Below are 18,855 nucleotides of genomic sequence, written 5' to 3'. Positions count from 1 at the left end.
AAAGTTAACCTTTCAAAATAAAACAGGAAATGACAAGACAACATGAAACCAGACGAAACCCAGACAAGACTTCACCCAGGTGTGACAGGTACACTTTGCTTTTAAATCATATCGTTTTGTGTATTATTGCTTTATATTTTATTTACTTACACTTTAGTAAAATAACTATGACTTAATAATGTCTGTTTATTTACATGGCATGAGTGTATAAATATACTATACCACTCTTTCATACGTCATCACCCTGATTTGTATAAACTGCCCTGAACTGGGAAATGCAGTGGAAACACAACCAACACAACTCCACAGGAAACCTATAGTTCCAGGAACTAAAGTTTCCAGGAACTTAAAATTATTGAACTTTTGATGGAAGAAGACCATAATGGCCATAGTGAATTAAAATAGAGAAGCAAAAAGATACATACAAGACTTTCAAATACTACTCAATGTCATACTTTTTGAAGATTCTGCTGATTAATGGCTTCTGGTGTAACAATCCACAGAATTAGATACGTTTCATATTATCAAGATGGCACAGTTGCACTATGGAACCAGTATGTTACGCAATAAAACTCTGTTGAGGTTAAAGGCTGGTGTCATTACGCACCATTCATTGAGCGTACTTTTCAATTTATGGACCACTGACGTGTCAATGCATGCACACACACAAAAGTCCCAAAAATGTAACATAATTTTACCCCAAATGTTTGTGGCCTGCAACAAGAAAATATATTGGAGGCAGAAAGAGGAGGGGGCAGGGAGGAGGGGCAGTGTATGTGGGTTCCCTCTCCTCTCTAAATCTAAGTCCACAGTGATTCTCTCCTTCTTTCCAGGCAGGGTTTGTTGGCTTTTTGGACCCATTTTGAGTAAGCAAAATAGACAAAACTTGGTGAATGGCGAGAAAAGAAAAACACGCTGAAGCACTGAGAAGTGGCGACTGAGTAATGAACTGCATTAACAAGATGTGACGTTCAGGGCTCTGTTTGTAAATTGAAGGTCCACTGTATTTTGCTCTGAGTTAGTCTTGCTCATCAATGTTAAATTATTAGTATTCATTGACTTTGTAAATAGTATTTTTCGGTATCAAATGGTTCCAGTCGTTCAAAAACTGTTTATAGTCTAAATAAGGATTATGTCAGGAAGTGTTGTTGACGAACCCCAAGATGCAGAGATGGCAGGCTTGATGCAGGAAAACATGATTTAATGTCCAAAAGAAATGCAGCAAAACATGATTCAGGAACCAGCAAACTGGAAACAGCTAACAGGAACCAGCAAACAATACCCCAGCACTGACTGGAGGGCGAGGCAGGTATAAATAGTAGCCGGCTGATTGACACCAGGTGTGCCAGGCTGCCAATCAGCTGCAGGTGAGGGGAAACAGCGCTCAGGGAGACAAGCAGGAAACTGAACCAAAGTAAAAGTGCTGAGAGGAAATAAAACACAAACACAGAGGAAAAACTAAAACATAACCAAACTGTCAGTGACAAGCCTGACAGAGTAGTGAAGTGAAGTGAATTATATTGATATAGCGCTTTTTCTCTAGTGACTCAAAGTGCTTTACAGTGAAACCCAATATCTAAGTTACATTTAAACCAGTGTGGGTGGCACTGGGAGCAGGTGGGTAAAGTGTCTTGCCCAAGGACACAACAGCAGTGACTAGGGTGGCGGAAGCGGGGATCGAACCTGCAACCCTCAAGTTGCTGGCACGGCCACTCTACCAACCGAGCTATACCGCCCCGAGTAGAATTTTGGGTGGATTTTAAGGCAAAATGATGCACTTTAAATATTTTCTGTTACACACTAAAACAATGTTAAGTTAAGAGAGGGATAAGCGGTAGAAAATGGATGGATAGATGGATATTTCTTTCTTTCTTATGCAGACATGTACTTACAACAATTTTACGGACAAATGATACTATTTATAGCCACAGCAGAGGGTGGGGGGTGTTTTATTCATTCTAGAAACACTGTCTTACTCTAATACATGTTCATGTCAATTTAGATCAAAATAGTGAAAAGACCTATCGTGTGATTAATCAATTTTTTTTAACCGATATTTGTCTTAAAAGAAAAAAATACATAACATACAATACGTACAACCAATCAACAAGCTAATTAAAACAACATTGAATAATTTCTTCATTCCAGGTGAGTTACACTTTTCATTAAGCCGAACAGCAGAATACATCAGCTCATAATTGATTTGATCTTCACAAAAGACTGATGACATTTTGTCCCCTGCCACCACTATTGCTGCGGCTTTAAGCGTTTACAGTAGTCCATTACTGGTACTTATTGCGTGCTTGGTGAAAAGGAACAATTGCGTATTGATCTCACACCTGGAAAAGCCACTTAGATCTCCAACCCTGATCGCGGCTTGCTATATTAAATGTCAAGCTAAAATAGGTCAGATTACAGTCCTCTGACCCTTACTTAGATCCTTCTCTAAATAAAGCTTGGTTTCCTGCTTGACAAATCCACTTATGACCCACAGAGATCGGCAAGCCTCAGTGGAAGAACGCACCCAATGTTGTGATAGGCTGGAGTGAGACGTGATGAGAGGAATGATAAGTGCAAAGAGGATGTCTGTTATTACCATTCTAGTCAGCGCCATGGAAAAGTGACATAACAGCTCAGTCACTGCACACTATTGTCATCCAGGATTATCTTCTCTTCTTTGCCCATGTGTGTGTTGCTGTTTCTCTATGGACCTCACCGTCGACCTCACCGCTTTGTGGGGAAGGCATCCTGTGCCTCGCTGCAGGATTGCCCAAGACGCTTGGTAAACACAGAAAATACAAAGCCCCTAAATGCATCCCTACTGTGTTTGGAGGACTGCCATGACAACACATAGGAGATCCCATGGAGAGCTGGGCTGTTTGTTAGCTGGAGACACACTGAGATATGTCCAAGCTGTGCCCTCCTGTGCAATAGGGTGTAACTTTATCTTGGAGGCTGTCTGTCAAAGTAAGAAACCTCTCACTGCAGGAACTACAAATCTACATTGTGAAAGAGAAAAACGTAACCACATGTAAACGCTCTAATCTTCTATTTTAAGGTTTGAGTCTTCAGATGAGGCTGTATTAACAGCATTTGCTCTGTTATTTATTTTGCATGACCACACATGCCATTTACTTTCTGAAGGAACTGTTGAAGTTATTCTCTAAAAAAGCAAACGTCATCCTCCAACATCCGAGACACATTTTCAATTAGCACTGTTTGGTATATCTGCTTAAAACCAGGGTCCTCTTCAGTGGACATTTGTTTTTCGTTTTATTTGTTCTATCTGTCAGTTACACAATTTAGAAAACAAATAAGACCTTTCATTCAATACACATATGTCCACTGCGGAGGATGCTGGTTGTCAGAAGGAACTTGCACATTCTCTTAAGAATTGAATCAGGAAAATGTGACACTTGATCAAATAACCATACCTCAACACTTTTGTCAAGGTATTGTTGTTTTCCTAAAATTGTTGTTTTTCTTCCTTCTTTGGGTCACGGTTTAAAGCCCTGTTACACTGCACGTTAAATCCGATTTTTTTGCCCTCAAGTGACAGAGATCGGATATTTTTTACCAGTCTAAATGCTTCAAAGTGCTTCAAATCTGATGTTTTCGTATCAGAAACAGGGTACATCAGGAGGTAGGTAGTCTAAATCCCATTGGAATCCAATCTTTTCAAATATGACTGCAGTCTAAACGGGAATGTGACCTGAATGCAACTTTTACGTCATCTTTGGGCAAGCTACTGTTATGATCCGCTGCCCGGATCATAGTCTGTTTACGTTTTCGTGTCACTTGTGTTTTCATCACCTTTTGAATTTGTGTGTTTCAGTTGCCATGACGGCAGATTACATTCACTTGCCTCTGGTTAGTGTTCGAGGCGCTCACCTGTTGCCCGGGCACTAATCAGAGAGCTATTTAGTCTAGACCCTGGCCTCACTCGGTCTGGCTTCCTAGTTTGCTTTATGCAACAGTCAACGACAGTTTTTGATTCCTGCTCTTTACCTGCTAGCTTCCACGCTAGGCTCTTTTGCTTGCTAGTTCCCACGCTAGCCCCTTTTGTTTTGCCTTCCGTGCTATGAGCACGTTTTTCTTTGTTCCCGTCTGATTTATTCCTAAATCAAATAATTTCCTACCTGCACGCTGTGTCCAAAGTCTGTTTGCATCCTGGGAGAATGAACCCCGCATCATCATGCGACCCGGTCGTCACAGCTACATAATTTCTGTGCGCAGGAAAAGAAGCAACCTGCCAGTAGAAGTGGATACGTCATCACAACATCCGATTTCGGTGTATCAAACAAGACAGCCAGACCGAGTGTGGCGAAAAACAGGAATAAGTAGCTCTCTCATTAGTGCCCAGAAGCAGGTGAGCGTCCCCAACACTAATCAGAGGCAGGTGAAACTAATCAGCACGCATGGTAACTAAAACACAAACAAACTCAGGGGTGCTGAAACAGACCTAAGGTAGTCTAACTAAACAAAACATGATCCGGGCAGCGGATCATGACACATAGGTGTTTTACATAAGTGAGTTGAAAAATAAAGCTAACGTAGATCCACGCTGACTTAACAACCATAAAAAGATTAGAATATATTACATTATATATATATATTTATGCCCGCGAGCAGCACGTTGGCACAGGAGTTAGTGCATGTACCTCACAATACGAAGGTCCTGGGTTCAATCCTGGGCTCGGGATCTTTCTGTGTGGAGTTTGCATGTTCTCCCCGTGACTGCGTGGGATCCCTCCGGGTACTCAGGATTCCTCCCACCTCCAAAGACATGCACCTGGGGATAGGTTGATTTACAACACTAAATTGGCCCTAGTGTATGAATGTGAGTGCGAATGTTGTCTGTCTTTCTGTGTTGACCCTGTGATGAGATGGCGACTTGTCCAGGGTGTACTCCGCCTTCCGCTCGATTGCAGCTGCGTTAGGCTCTAGCACCCCCCGCGACCCCGAAAGGGACAAGCGGTATAAAATGTATGGATGGATGGACACGCGAGCCCGGGAGGGACAAACGGTAGTAAATGGATGGATAGATATTTATTTATACATTATATTACTTTAATTTATTTTCATGCAAAAAAAAAAAAAATGTCAAGAGGCAGTGTCTAGTATTTATTTTCTTCATTTATCGTGCAAGTGAGTATGTCTTGTCTGCTTTAGTGTGCAAGCAAGCCAGCACTCAGCGCCGCTGAGCAAATTTGTCAACAAATTTGCCAGTATTACGTTTTCAGAAACATTATTACACAATGACTTTCTACACTGTAAAATCCACAGCTTGTGAAATATATTTAATTTAAATGTGGCATTATTTTTCTTGCTATTTAGACCATAAACACAGAAATATCATACTGTGAAGCACTGTAGTACCCGTGGTCGCCACACGTGCTGAAGTGTGGTGGAGTGCGTGTACTTGCAGGCGCAATGTAATTTCTAAGATGGAGGATTATATATACATGCTCAACAACGCCTCTAAACCAAACTTTTGGATCAAATGGTAGGTGATCAGACCTTTATAATAAAAGTATTGTACATGTACAAGAGTTTTTCCTGGAAAAGGATAACATGTACTTCACATACCAATAAAAGGTCAGACCACAAATGTTTTTAATCTTCTAAAAGTAAATACCTGTGACTAAGCAGTATTTGATAACATTTTTATGGGAGTTACCTATTCTCTTATTTCCCTCTTATCCTCTTAATGAGCAGCCTATTTTTAATAATGATAAGAACTTATGAAATGAAATTAAAAAACAAACAAACTCCAAAGTGCCTTATCTGCTTTGAACCTCACCACATATCAGTGGTTAACCTCCTGACCTTGAGCAAGGCACCCAACTTCCCCAAAACCCAGCTTAAGTCTCTGTATGCATCATTTTGACATTTCTCCTTGCTTGGCTGCATGTGTATGGTTTGCTGGTGTGTGTATACGTTTGTATATGTGTGCGTGTGTGTGTGTGTGTGTGTGTGTGTGTGTGTGTGTGTGTGTGTGTGTGTGTGTGTGTGTGTGTGTGTGTGTATGTATGTGTGTCTGTGTGTGTGAGGATAAAAATGAACATCAGCATGAAAACTGAATTTCCTTTAAGCAATTATAATCAGTACACTAAATGAAGATTTAAACACAGGTTTTGTGTAATGAAACATTCAGATGGTTGAGTCCTGTGGTTCATCAGAACATGGTTCTTCTTTTGAGAAGAACATGTCCAATGTGGTTTGGCACTGCCTACTAAAAAAAACTAAAACATTCCACCACATGGTCATCAGAGAGGTCGATGCTCCCGTGCAAAAATCCTGCACTCCGACATGCTGTCGGCTCTCATTTGTTTCTCATTCATCCACACATGCAGCTGTTTTCTGTTTCTTATATTGCATCAGTTCTTCTCCTTTTAACCCTTTCGTTACCAGTTACTATCCTTGATGGCTTCTTATTTCTTAAATATGGTTGATATAAAGCATGTTATGCTGAGCAGCTATCTGAGACGTGTGTACTGCTTTATTATTTGCATACTGCCGCATCACAGTTGTCCTCTTTGGCTTGCCTTCACCAGTAGTCCTTGTGTTTGAATTAGGGAAAACATTTTCCTTCAATGTGAAAGAACAAGCAAAATGCAACACCACCATGCTTCACTGTAGGGATGGTATTGACCTGGTGATGAGCGGTGTCTGGTTTCCTCCAAACATGACGCCTGGCATTCACGCCAAAGACTTCAATCTTTGTCTCATCAGACCAGAGAATTTTGTTTCTCATGATCTGAAGGTCTTTGAGTTGCATTTTCATTATATATTATGAAGGACCGGCTTCCGTCTGGCCACTGTACCATTCAGGCCTGATTGGTGGATTTCTGCAGAGATGGTTGTCCTTCTGGAAGGTTCTCCTCTCTCCACAGAGGAAGGCTGTTGACAGAGTGACCATCGGGTTCTTGGTCACCTTCCTGACTACGGTCCCTTCTTCCCCGATTACTCATTTTATACGGCCGGCCAGCTCTTGGAAGAGTTCTGGTGGTTCCAAACGTCTTCCATTTAGGGATGATCGAAGCCAGTGTGGTCATTGGGATCTTCAAGACAGCAGATTTTACTCTGTACGCTTCCTTAGATTTATGCCTCGAGATAATCCTGTCTCAGAGGTCTGCAGTAAATAAGTTTGGGACCTTATATACTGTATAGACAGGTGTGCGTTTTTTCAAATCATGTCCAACCAACTGAATTTACCACAGGAAAGGGACAAGCAGTAGAAAATGCATGGATGGATGGATGGATGGATGGATGGACTCCAATTAAGCTGTAGGAACATCTCAAGGATGATCAGTTAAAACAGGATGCCGCTGAGCTCACTTTTGAGCTTCTTGGCAAAGGCTGTGAATACCTACGTACATGTGATTTCTTGTTTTTTATTTCGAATAAATTTGCAATAATAATAACAATTTAAAAAAAAACGTTTTCACATTGTCATTAAGGGTTTTTTTTGTGTAGAATTTTGAGGACAAAAATGAATTTATTCCATTATGGAATGAGGCTGTAACATAACACAATTTGGAAAAAGTGAAGCGCTTTAAATACTTTCCAGATGCAGTTTATTTTTATTTACATATCAATGAACTTGGGAATAAACATCATCAACCATCAACTTTAAATAAATAAATAAACAATAATAATAGCAACTGATACAATTATACATCCATCATTGTACCTTCTATGTGCATCAAACTAGTCATTGCCAGCATCCTGTTGCATGCAAGTCGTCACTATGGTTACCGACTCTGTGATAAATAAATAAGGTGCAATTTGAGCCATTTTCCATCAAAAGTTCAGGAACTTTAAGTTCTTGTAGAAGTGTGTTGTGTTTCCACCACATTTCATAGTTCAGGGTAGAGTATACAAATCACGCTGATGATGTATGAAAGAGTGGTACAGTATATATCTACATGTAATATATTCTACCTAAATAAATATTTTCTGGCAGATTGAAATGAGGTGTATCGTAATGGCAGCGGCGATATGAAGGAGGAAGATTGCCTTGAACAATCTCCCCTTCTTCTTCGCTACCACTGAGACTATGTTTAATACTGTAGGCATGCCTGCCACTGCCCTCTTCAGCCCACATCGGGTGATTACAGTTCACTACACAATAATACCAATCGCTTAATATCTATTCTTTTATCACCTGTTCTGATTGATAACCTGCAATTACAGAATGTTTAACAGGCTGAATTGTTATGATCCGTTGCCTGGATCATGTTCTGTTTGGTTTTGGACTCCCTCAGTTTCTGTTTTGTGCACCCTTGAGTCTGTTTTCTGTTACCATGGGTGCCGATTGGTTGCAGCTGCGTTTGATTAGTGCCTGGGATGCTCACCTGCTGCCAGGCACTAATCAAAGTGCTATTTATTCACGTTGATTGCCACACACTGTCTGGATTCCTAATTTGCTTCACGCAACAGTTGACAACAGTTTTGATTCCTGCTATTCACCTACTAGCTTCCACGCTAGATTCTTTTGTTATGTTAACTTCCATGCTAAGCTCCTTTTTGTTTGCTAGCTCCCATGCTAGCCCCCTTAGCTTTTGCCTTCTGTGCTACGAGCATGCTTTTGTTTGTTCCCGCCTGATTTATTGGTAAATACATCATTTTCCTACCTGCATGCTGTGTCCGAAGTCCGTCGGCATCTCGGGAAAACAACCCTGGATCACCATGCGCCCAGATCGTCACACTGAATATTACATTTTATTAGGTAGAAAAGGTTCAAACATTTTCATGCAGAGATATGAATACCATTAACTTGTACAATATGTAAAATACATAATATCAGGAACATTTATTCAGGTAGAAAAAAATATCACCTAACATCTTTGACAATCAAAGCATGATCGTAACAATCCACATTTTGTGTTAATACAGGGTGAAACTGCTATCACATGGAATTGTAGCTCCTCTCCTCTAAATGCAAGTGCTCCTAAAGCAGGAATAAAAATGATGTATTCCTACAAAATACAAAATCTGGCAAGACACCAATGCTCTGCAGGTATTCTTTTTATTCTCTTTAAAAGTGTGTTTATACTGTATCATTTTTGTGTTGAGCTGTTTCAAAAAGCATGTTTAAAAACATTTCAGTAAAGCAACTTAATTTTCTAGTCATGGTATTAGAAACTTAAAGTGTATCTGTCTAGGGTACACTTATTAATGACGAAAAATTATATCCATCTGCGATTAATCACGATGAATTTTGAGTTAATTATGAATAATGCAATTAATCGCGATAAATATTTTAATCGTTGGACACTCCTAATACTTCTCCCTGAGCTGCTACCTTATCGTGGTGGAGAAATTTGCATGTCCCAATAATCCTAGTAGCTATGTTGTCCGGGGCTTCTGCGCCCCTGACAGGGTCTCCCAAGACACACAGGCTCTAGGTGAGGGACCAGACAAAGAGCAGCTCAAAGACTACTATGAGGAGACATATTCAAGGATCGTGGTCACCGGGGACACCCTCTTTAGCCAGGCCTAGAGGTGGAGCTGGATGGCGAGCGCCTGCACTCTGCCCCGAAGAGGCAACGTGGGTGCCCCCTCCGATGGGCTCACCACCCTTAGCAGTCAGGGTGTTGAGGGGATCCAGTTTAGTGGCAGCAGGATTAGGTCTCTGCTCTTTGCGGATGATGTGGTCCTGCTGGCTTCATATATATATATGTATATATATATATATATATACATATATATATATATATATATATATATATATATATATATATATATATATATATATATGTATATATATATATATATATATATATATATATATATATATATATATATATACGTATATATATATATATATATATATATATATATATATATATATATGTATATACTGTATATATATATATATATATATATATATATATATATATATATATATATACTGTATATATATATATATATATATATATATATATATATATATATATATATATATATATATATATATATATATATATGTGTATCAGTGACGTGCGGTCACTAGAGGCAGGTGAGGCCCCGCCTCACCTGCCTCTAGTGGAAAGAAAAAAAATGTAAAAAGAAAAAAAACTAATTACATTGTTATATGTATCCAGTGATTATACGAAAAAGTTATTTTCCATTTAACTTCACCAGTTTTAGATTATTTTTATTCAAAATCGCTGAATTTTCACATTTGCCGTTCAAATACTGAGAAGAGACGGTGCGGTGATCAGCAGCCAGTTGAGGCACGTCACTCATTTGTGCCTCACCATGGATTGCGGACTCGGCTAACTGCTGGCCTGCTGTGCAGTGAGACCGTATTGCTATATGAATTATATTATACATTTCCATAGTTTAGTTAGCTGAGGTATATAATGTACAGTGTATTTTGTCAACAACTGTATGTGTGTAACGTATTTCTTGTGCTGAGCAATCATAAAACTGCTGCAAAGACGCACTGGCTGAGGCTCGTGTAATCCCGCCTCCTGGTGCCGGTTAATGCACCCCCCGACGGGAGCGCCACACCAACCAAAGCCCACACCCAAACCCTCCACGTGCAAGACCGAATCCACCCAAAAAAAGTCACTTGACAAGAAGCCAAAAAGTGCAAAAACAACAATGCTCGCGCCGGAGGAGCGTGAACGACTGCAGGGACACCACATTAGGTACACATGCAGACTGCAGCACAGATTTCATATTTCATTCATTCACAACTCCTTCAACACGAACACCGCTGTTCCCGCACTTATAAGTAAAGGTAAGACCATAATAACGTTTTTTTTTTATTAAATGTGCTTTTTTGTGTGCTACAGTTTGTATGTGTAAAGTTAAAGTTAAGTTAAAGTACCAATGATTGTCACACACACACTAGGTGTGGTGAAATTTGTCCTCTGCATTTGACCCATCCTCTTGCTCACCCCCTGGGATGTGAGGGGAGCAGTGGGCAGCAGCGGCGCCGCGCCCGGGAATAATTGTTGGTGATTTAACCCCCAATTCCAACCCTTGATGCTGAGTGCCAAGTGGGAAGAATGCTGGTATGAGCTTTTAAACATAACCCGTTAACTGCTGCCAATCAAATGGTGAATAAGATACTCTTTAGGGTTCATATGTTTTTAAATCTGACTGTGATGAAGTCAGTGCCTCACCAGCCATGAACCTCACCGCACGTCACTGATATGTATATATATATATATACTGTATATATATATATATATATATATATATATATATATATATATATATATATATATATATATATATGTATATACTGTATATATATATATATAAATAAATATATATATATATATATATATATATATATATATATATATATATATATATATACAGTATGTGAATGTTGTCTGTCTATCTGTGTTGGCCCTGTGATGAGGTGACGACTTGTCCAGGGTGTACCCCGCCTTCCACCCAAATGCAGCTGAGATAGGCTCCAGCGACCCCCTGCGACCCCGAAAGGGACAAGCGGTAGAAAATGGATGGATGTATACATATAAATGTCTATACACTGTATATGTGCAGTTCGGGGGCCCCTAATGTAATATTCAAAAAAGCACTTGTTTGAAAAAAATTTATGATCTCACTCTCCAGTTTAACAGCAACAAAGCAACCGTTTTAAAATATTGTCTCTCCTTGGTGGCCCCTGGGCTTCACCTCGTGTATTAAGAGGGACCAGACTGGTGCTGTGCATTATTATTCTGCCTCCTAATTTCCTCTCTTCTGTTTACCTTTTCTACTGTTGATATATATTCATCCTTCAGCGGATGTCTCAGATTTTATGGATGACACAGAGGGACTATATGCTGGTGAAAATTGTAAAGAGCGCAGCAATGAAAAGGGCATTGATCCAGCTAAAGTGCACACAACCCTAATCAATAGGATAGATCTGTCAGAGAGTTATGGGTGTGTGGGTGTCAACCGTTATTAAATGACGTCTCCCCCGGATGCTGGTAAGCAGCCTGACTGGAGCCTATAAGACTCATGTCACCCTGTCTGCCATGTTTTCTTATTTGTTTTATGATTACAGTATTTACAAAGTGGCGCCAACCTCGTAATCCCGGATGAGGTCATAAAATGCATGAGTTATGAGTGACGCTTTGAATTTAATGAATCGATGCGCTGTAATAATCACTTAAGATAGACACTGATGTGCAGAACTTAACCAAAACATTTATATTTAGTTTATTGTGATGTGTTGTGTGTTTGCTGTGAGATGTGATTGTGAACAATAGAGACAGGCAAGGCCTTTCACAACTGACAGAGCTTGTGGTTATCAAAGATTCTTTGATGTTCATTTCTGACCTCATCCAGATCTGTGGAAACTCACTCACCAGCAATATTTCCTCTCGGGGGAGGGGGACGTGCTGCGGTGCAAGTGAAGCTCATCTGTTTTGATTTTAATGTCAGAAATTCAAAAAGATGAGGGAGCTCAGTTGCAAGCTGTCCTCCGAGATCCACTAAATCCCCCGTCCTTCATGTATAAATCCTTTAACAAACTGGCCTAGAGTGTCTCCCTGGGTTGTCCTGTTCAAAGGATCTTTAGGGTCAAACCTGCTGGGTCAACCTCCCTAAAAGTAACAGAGTTTACCCCCTAACTAACCCCATTTTCTCTAAAAACACATGGGGCCCCATTTAGACTGTCATCCTACCTACAGTCCAAGCCTGTTGTGATTTACTGCATGGGTACACAGCCCATATAAACATATCATCCACATGTCATCATCTGGCCCACTGGGGGACTTTTCACCGATCCGTGGTACCGGATTGTTAAGATGTATCCATCTCTGCTCTTTCCATCATGGAACATCAGCACAAAAATGTTTTTAACAGAGATCCATGTAACCAGCAGCACAATAAATCAAAACGCTGAGCTTGGTTTATATTCAAGCACATTCACTGTCAGGTGTTAATGTTTATCTTAACAGCAGTAAAAGGAAGCTCAGTTGCCACCCTTTTATTTAACCTATTTATGCCAGGAAGCAGCGGTGCTAAATGCCAGGAAAAGATAAAGGACAATTCACCATATGTTGCCTTTCAGTACCGCTTTGAAATACCTGTCTGTCTTGTTCAAAAAAATCCAAATGATTAATGAGAAACTGATGTTTGGCATTGCCGCCGACTGGACTATCCCATCTTATGTCTGCGTTCTCAAGCTTACAAAAGACTCATTTCTTTCTACTCCCAGTACAAAAGGTTAATGCCAGCCCTCCCCCGTACTTTACTTTGAGTCACGTTTCGAAAAACCATTTATCAGAATAGCGTATAGAAATAACAATAGCATGCACCGTTTCAAACTTTTGACCTCTTCACTTTTTTTCATGTGACCATGTGATGTGCAGCACAAAATATTTCTCAGCGGATTGTCAAGCCTATATCAGATGTTGCATTACACCGCAAGAATTGCTATATGCAACAAAATTGAAAGTTAATAGTGACAGCTGTCCGAACCTCTGGGTGCAGAGACTTGATACTGCCAGGAGGATCAGTCTGTTCCCTGCATGACCCCTGACCTCTGCACTAGGAGAGAAGCGCCTTGTCCAAATCACTCAGGAGACAAGACCTCAGGGAGTCCTGCAACTTGTTAGTGGAGCCGGCTGAGATTACCTTTGTACGCTCTTCAGTATCATGTTTGTTTGCGTTTTTTTGGGGCCCTGAGACACAAAAACAGTGAAACGGACACTAATGAAAACAAGTGAAACCGACTATGCCAAAGCACACATCCGGAACTGTAATTCTGCCTCAGGGGGAAAGGCATCTTGTTATACTTCGCAAATTTCTAAATGAGTGGAGCCACTCCAGCACACCTGCGGGATAGATGCTAACCACTAACTATGCCTAGGAGACAAAGGTGAAAAAGACAAACAGCAATATTTACCCCAAGGAAATGCTGCATTATGGCCTGTAACAAGCAACTTCTCCCTGCTGAGGTCAAATTAATTGGACAGCCTTTCACGCTGTGGAAAAAGTAATGTGTGCGTTTGTGGACTGTAAATGTGATCTGCATTGAATGGTAAATGAATGGTTTATTATATCTACCTTAATCCATGTTTTCCAACATCATAAAGGTAATTAAAACAAATGGTTCAACATACCAATCATGGAAAAAGCCATAAAATGGTAGATAGGTGCTCATAAAATTAATAGAATATTGACGCCTCCAGTTTTGCCAGCTGAGCCTTTATTTTTATTTAACACGACTAGTGCACTGGAGAGACACAACTACAAGTCTTTGTCTCAAATATTTTTATAGGTTGGACTTTAGTCCATTAGGCCTTGAGTTGTTTGAGCTGAAGGAAGCCCCAGCTTTCAAGGGGCCATTGTGTGAGCACTTGCAGTGGATTTATGGCATCTTCTAGAACGGGAGCAGTCACACGTGAAGGACAACCAAATAGTGTGTCGGAAGGAAGCAGAGGGAGCTCAAAACGATGTATAGTCCATTCATCAATTTTCTACCGCTTGTCCTTCTTGGGGTCGAGGGGGATGCTGGTGTCTATCCCAGGTGCATTCGGGTGGAAGGCGTATTTTATATACAGTAAATACAAAACCTAGTGGTAGTGTTCCAAAAGGTTTGGTGAAGACTGAATTGTATGCAAATCCAATCAACATACTTGCCAACCTTGAGACCTGAAAATTAGGGAGATATTCAAAAGGGGCACGATATATACAGTATGTATATATATATATATATATATATATATATATATATATATATATATATATATATATATATATATATATATATATATATATATATATATATATGGTGTCTTGCTAGATTAGATTTAGTATTTTGTGTTTTGTGTTCCTGCTTTAGAAGCACTTGCATTCAGAGGAGGAGCTACACTCCCATGTTTAGATAACCGTTTCAAAACAAAATAACATAAAATGTGGATTGTTATGATCATGCTTTGATCGTCAAAGATGTTAGGTGATATTTTTTAGGTAATATCCATCCATTTTCTACTGCTTGTCCCTTTTGGGGATGCCAAATATTAGCGCCATTTCTTCTACCACGTTGTTGGCTGCAGCCGAGTCTCTAAAGGTGCCAAATGCAGGAGTTGCAGCCTTACATCTAACTTGGCTGCACTCTTCAGCCATGAGAAAAATCCAGTGTTTAACAAGATGCTTCCTCGGATTGGAAATATTCCCGCCACTTGCCTTGATTTTTACATCACAAATATTGCCGCGAGCGTAATCTGCATCGGCATTGCATTTGGAAAAGACGTTCCACACTTTAGAGCGTTTTCTATTTAGCATGGTTGGGTTTTTGTCATGAAACATTGATGGGTTGCAAGATTACTAAGAGCATTTCCGCTTCGAAATTGCCTGTTTTCCTCTCAAGTGCGAGCAAGTACTCGCCATTCGCAAGGGCTAATTCAAACAGACTTTACGATGTGACAACAACCCAGGCACCAAAACATGGCACCGCTAGATCTTACGTGAATCGGTGCCCAGAAGTACCGGGTGGTTTTGGTCGGTGCCAAAAAAAGTACCGGATCCGGTGCCCATCCCTGTTGACAAAGCATGATCATAATGTAAGACATTTTTATTTTGTAAATGTTTTTCAACTGGATGTATAGCATAGCGCTTTTATTTTGAAGCCGGAAAAGTGTGTGATTGGTTTGAGAAAGTGTCTTGACATGTTTTGATGTTGGATCGACTGTTTTAGCTTTTGTTTAATCTTACTTACTAAATCAGTCACAGTAAAAATCTAAATGTTATGTTATCACTGCACATTAACCGTAATATGAACACGGAAGTGAAGCACCACCCTCCACTAGAACGACGCGCGCAGCAGGCGTTTGCTGCAAGAATGTCGTCTCTTCTCACGGCGAAAAAGAGTCCTTTCTTGTCGGGGGAACAACTCGCTATGGCTTTGATCCTGGTATTTCCATATGGTAGACTTTCCTTTGTCTATTTCTGCTCGCTTGTGGCTCATTAGTAGCAAGTGAACTGTAGCCACATCTTAAAAAAACTAGTGCCAGTATTGAAATGTATAGTTAACATGTTATTATCGCGTTAACTTGGACAGCTCTAACATATACATATATATAAAAAATATGTATATATATATATATATATATATATATATATATATATATATATATATATATATATATATATATACCTGTATGTATATATATATATATATATATATATATATATATATATATATATACCTGTATGTATATATATACTGTATATAAATATAAATATATATATATATATATATAATTTTTTTTTAATATATATATATATATATATATATATATATATATATATATATATATATATATATATATATATATATATATATATATATATATATAAAATAATAGTCCGTGGTAACAAAGAGTAAAGTAACAAATTAATTAGTTGTCCACAGTACCCAAACACTGGGTATATATATATTAGAGATGCGCGGTTTGCGGGCACAACCGCGGAGTCCGCGGATTATCCGCGGATCGGGCGGATGAAATTTTAAAAAAATTAGATTTTATCCGCGGGTTGGGTCGGGCGGTTGAAAAAAAAAAAAAAAGATTTTAAATAGATTCAGGCGGGTGGCAGTTAAACCAATTCGGAAATATATATACATAGTTAAATGTTGTTACCCACATACGAAAAACGAGCAGGCACCTGCAGCATATGCCACAACAGAAGAAAAAAAAAAAAGAAGAGATGGACACTTTTACGGAGCGGAGAAGGGACGCCTCGCCGGGGTCCGGGACCGAGGCCCCTTCCCCCGAGAGGGCCCCACCGGGAGCCGTAGCTGAGGCGATCCGCGAGAAGGGCCCGACGCACGTCCAGGGTCACCACCGCGCCCACCGCACCGACACCCCGCCTCGTCCGTCTTCGCCGCGGCCGGCGTCACGCGCAGCAGGTAAGCAGCTTACCTGCCCGCCACCCCCGTGGCCGGGGGCTCGTAACAGGGGTCACTCCGCGCGCTCCGCCCGCGCAGCTTACCTGCCCGCCACCCCCGTTGCCGGGGGCGCGTAACAGGGGTCACTCCGCGCGCAGTGCGCTCACGAAAGGGGTGGGGCTCACCCTGGTTGATATAGACAGCAGGACGGTGGCCATGGACGTCGGAACCCGCTAAGGAGTGTGTAACAACCCACCTGCCGAATCAACTAGCCCTGAAAATGGATGGCGCTGGAGCGTCGGGACCATACCCGGCCGTCACCGGCAGCGAGACGCGCTTGGAGGTGCGCTCAGCGCGGCTCCCATATGATTGCGCACTGGTGTGCGTCTGGGCCGTGACAGTGTGGCACGCGAATGTCTGTGCTGCATTGGATCAGTCTCCTTTCTTTAACAGGCAAAAGCTTTATAACCTCACTAATGCCTTGCATCGTCTATATTAGATATATAACAACGGGCGGGTGCGGGCGGATGCGGTTCTGATTAAATGTTAGGTCGGGTGGATGGCGGATGGTTGACGACTTTCTGATGCGGTTGCGGATGAAATAATTGCCTATCCGCGCATCTCTAATATATATATATATATATATATATATATATATATATATATATATATATATATATATATATATATATATATATATATACATATATATCAGTGACGTGCGGTGAGGTTGATGGCTGGTGAGGCACTGACTTCATCACAGTCAGATTTACAAACATATGAACCCTAAAGAGTATCTTATTCACCATTTAATTGGCAGCAATTAACGGGTTTTGTTTAAAAGCTCATACCAGCATTCTTCCCTGCTTGGCACTCAGCATCAAGGGTTGGAATTGGGGGTTAAATCACCAAAAATGATTCCCAGGCGCGGCGCCGCGGCTGCCCACTGCTCCCCTCACCTCCCAGGGGGTGATCAAGGGGATGGGTCAAATGCAGAGGACAAATTTCATTACACCTAGTGTGTGTGTGACAATCATTGGTACTTTAACTTAACTTTAACTTTACACATACAAACTGTAGCACACAAAAAAGCACATTTAATAAAAAAAACGTTATTATGGTCTTACCTTTACTTAGAAATTAAGTCCATGCGCCGCAACTAAAGCCCTCACTTAAACTTTCCACATGCAAGATTGAATCTATTTAATAAAGTGTAACCGAGGGTTTATAAATGTCGCCTATACTGTATGAAACTACAAAATAACAAACACGGAGGCTCCAGTTTACACGAGGACCACTTTATTGACCTTCTTTCAAAAACCTCCGCAACGTGACATCACTTCCGCTCTTAGCGCCTTCAAAATAAGAGCTCAAGGCATATACTGTATAACAGCGCATAACAGGAACTTAACATCACAAAGAGGAAAGCCCATGAAAATAGGTTACAAAAGTTATTTAATAAGAAGCCAAAAAGTGCAAAAACAATAATGTTCGTGTTGGAGGAGTTGTGAATTAGGTACACCTGCAGTCTGCAGGTGTATCTAATGTTGTGTCCCTGCAGTCATTCACAACTCCTCCAACACCAACATTATTGTTTTTGCACTTTTTGGCTTCTTATGAAATAATTTTTTTAAATAGATTCAATCTTGCACGTGGAAAGTTTAAGTGTGGGCTTTAGTTGATAGAACAATTCTACGGCGGGGGTGCAGGAGGCGAGCCTCAGCCAGTGCGTCTTTTGCAGCCGTTTTATGATCGCTCAGCACAAGAAATACTTTAAAATAAATAAATGATAAATGGGTTGTACTTGTATAGCGCTTTTCTACCTTCAAGGTACTCAAAGCGCTTTGACACTACTTCCACATTTGCCCATTCACACACACATTCACACACTGATGGAGGGAGCTGCCATGCAAGGCGATAACCAGCACCCATCAGGAGCAAGGGTGAAGTGTCTTGCTCAGGACACAACAGACATGACGAGG

Source organism: Nerophis lumbriciformis, linkage group LG02 (assembly GCF_033978685.3).
Source record: "Nerophis lumbriciformis linkage group LG02, RoL_Nlum_v2.1, whole genome shotgun sequence".
NCBI lineage: Eukaryota > Metazoa > Chordata > Actinopteri > Syngnathiformes > Syngnathidae > Nerophis > Nerophis lumbriciformis.
The sequence above is the reverse complement of the archived record's forward strand: the minus strand, read 5'-3'. Positions refer to the sequence as shown.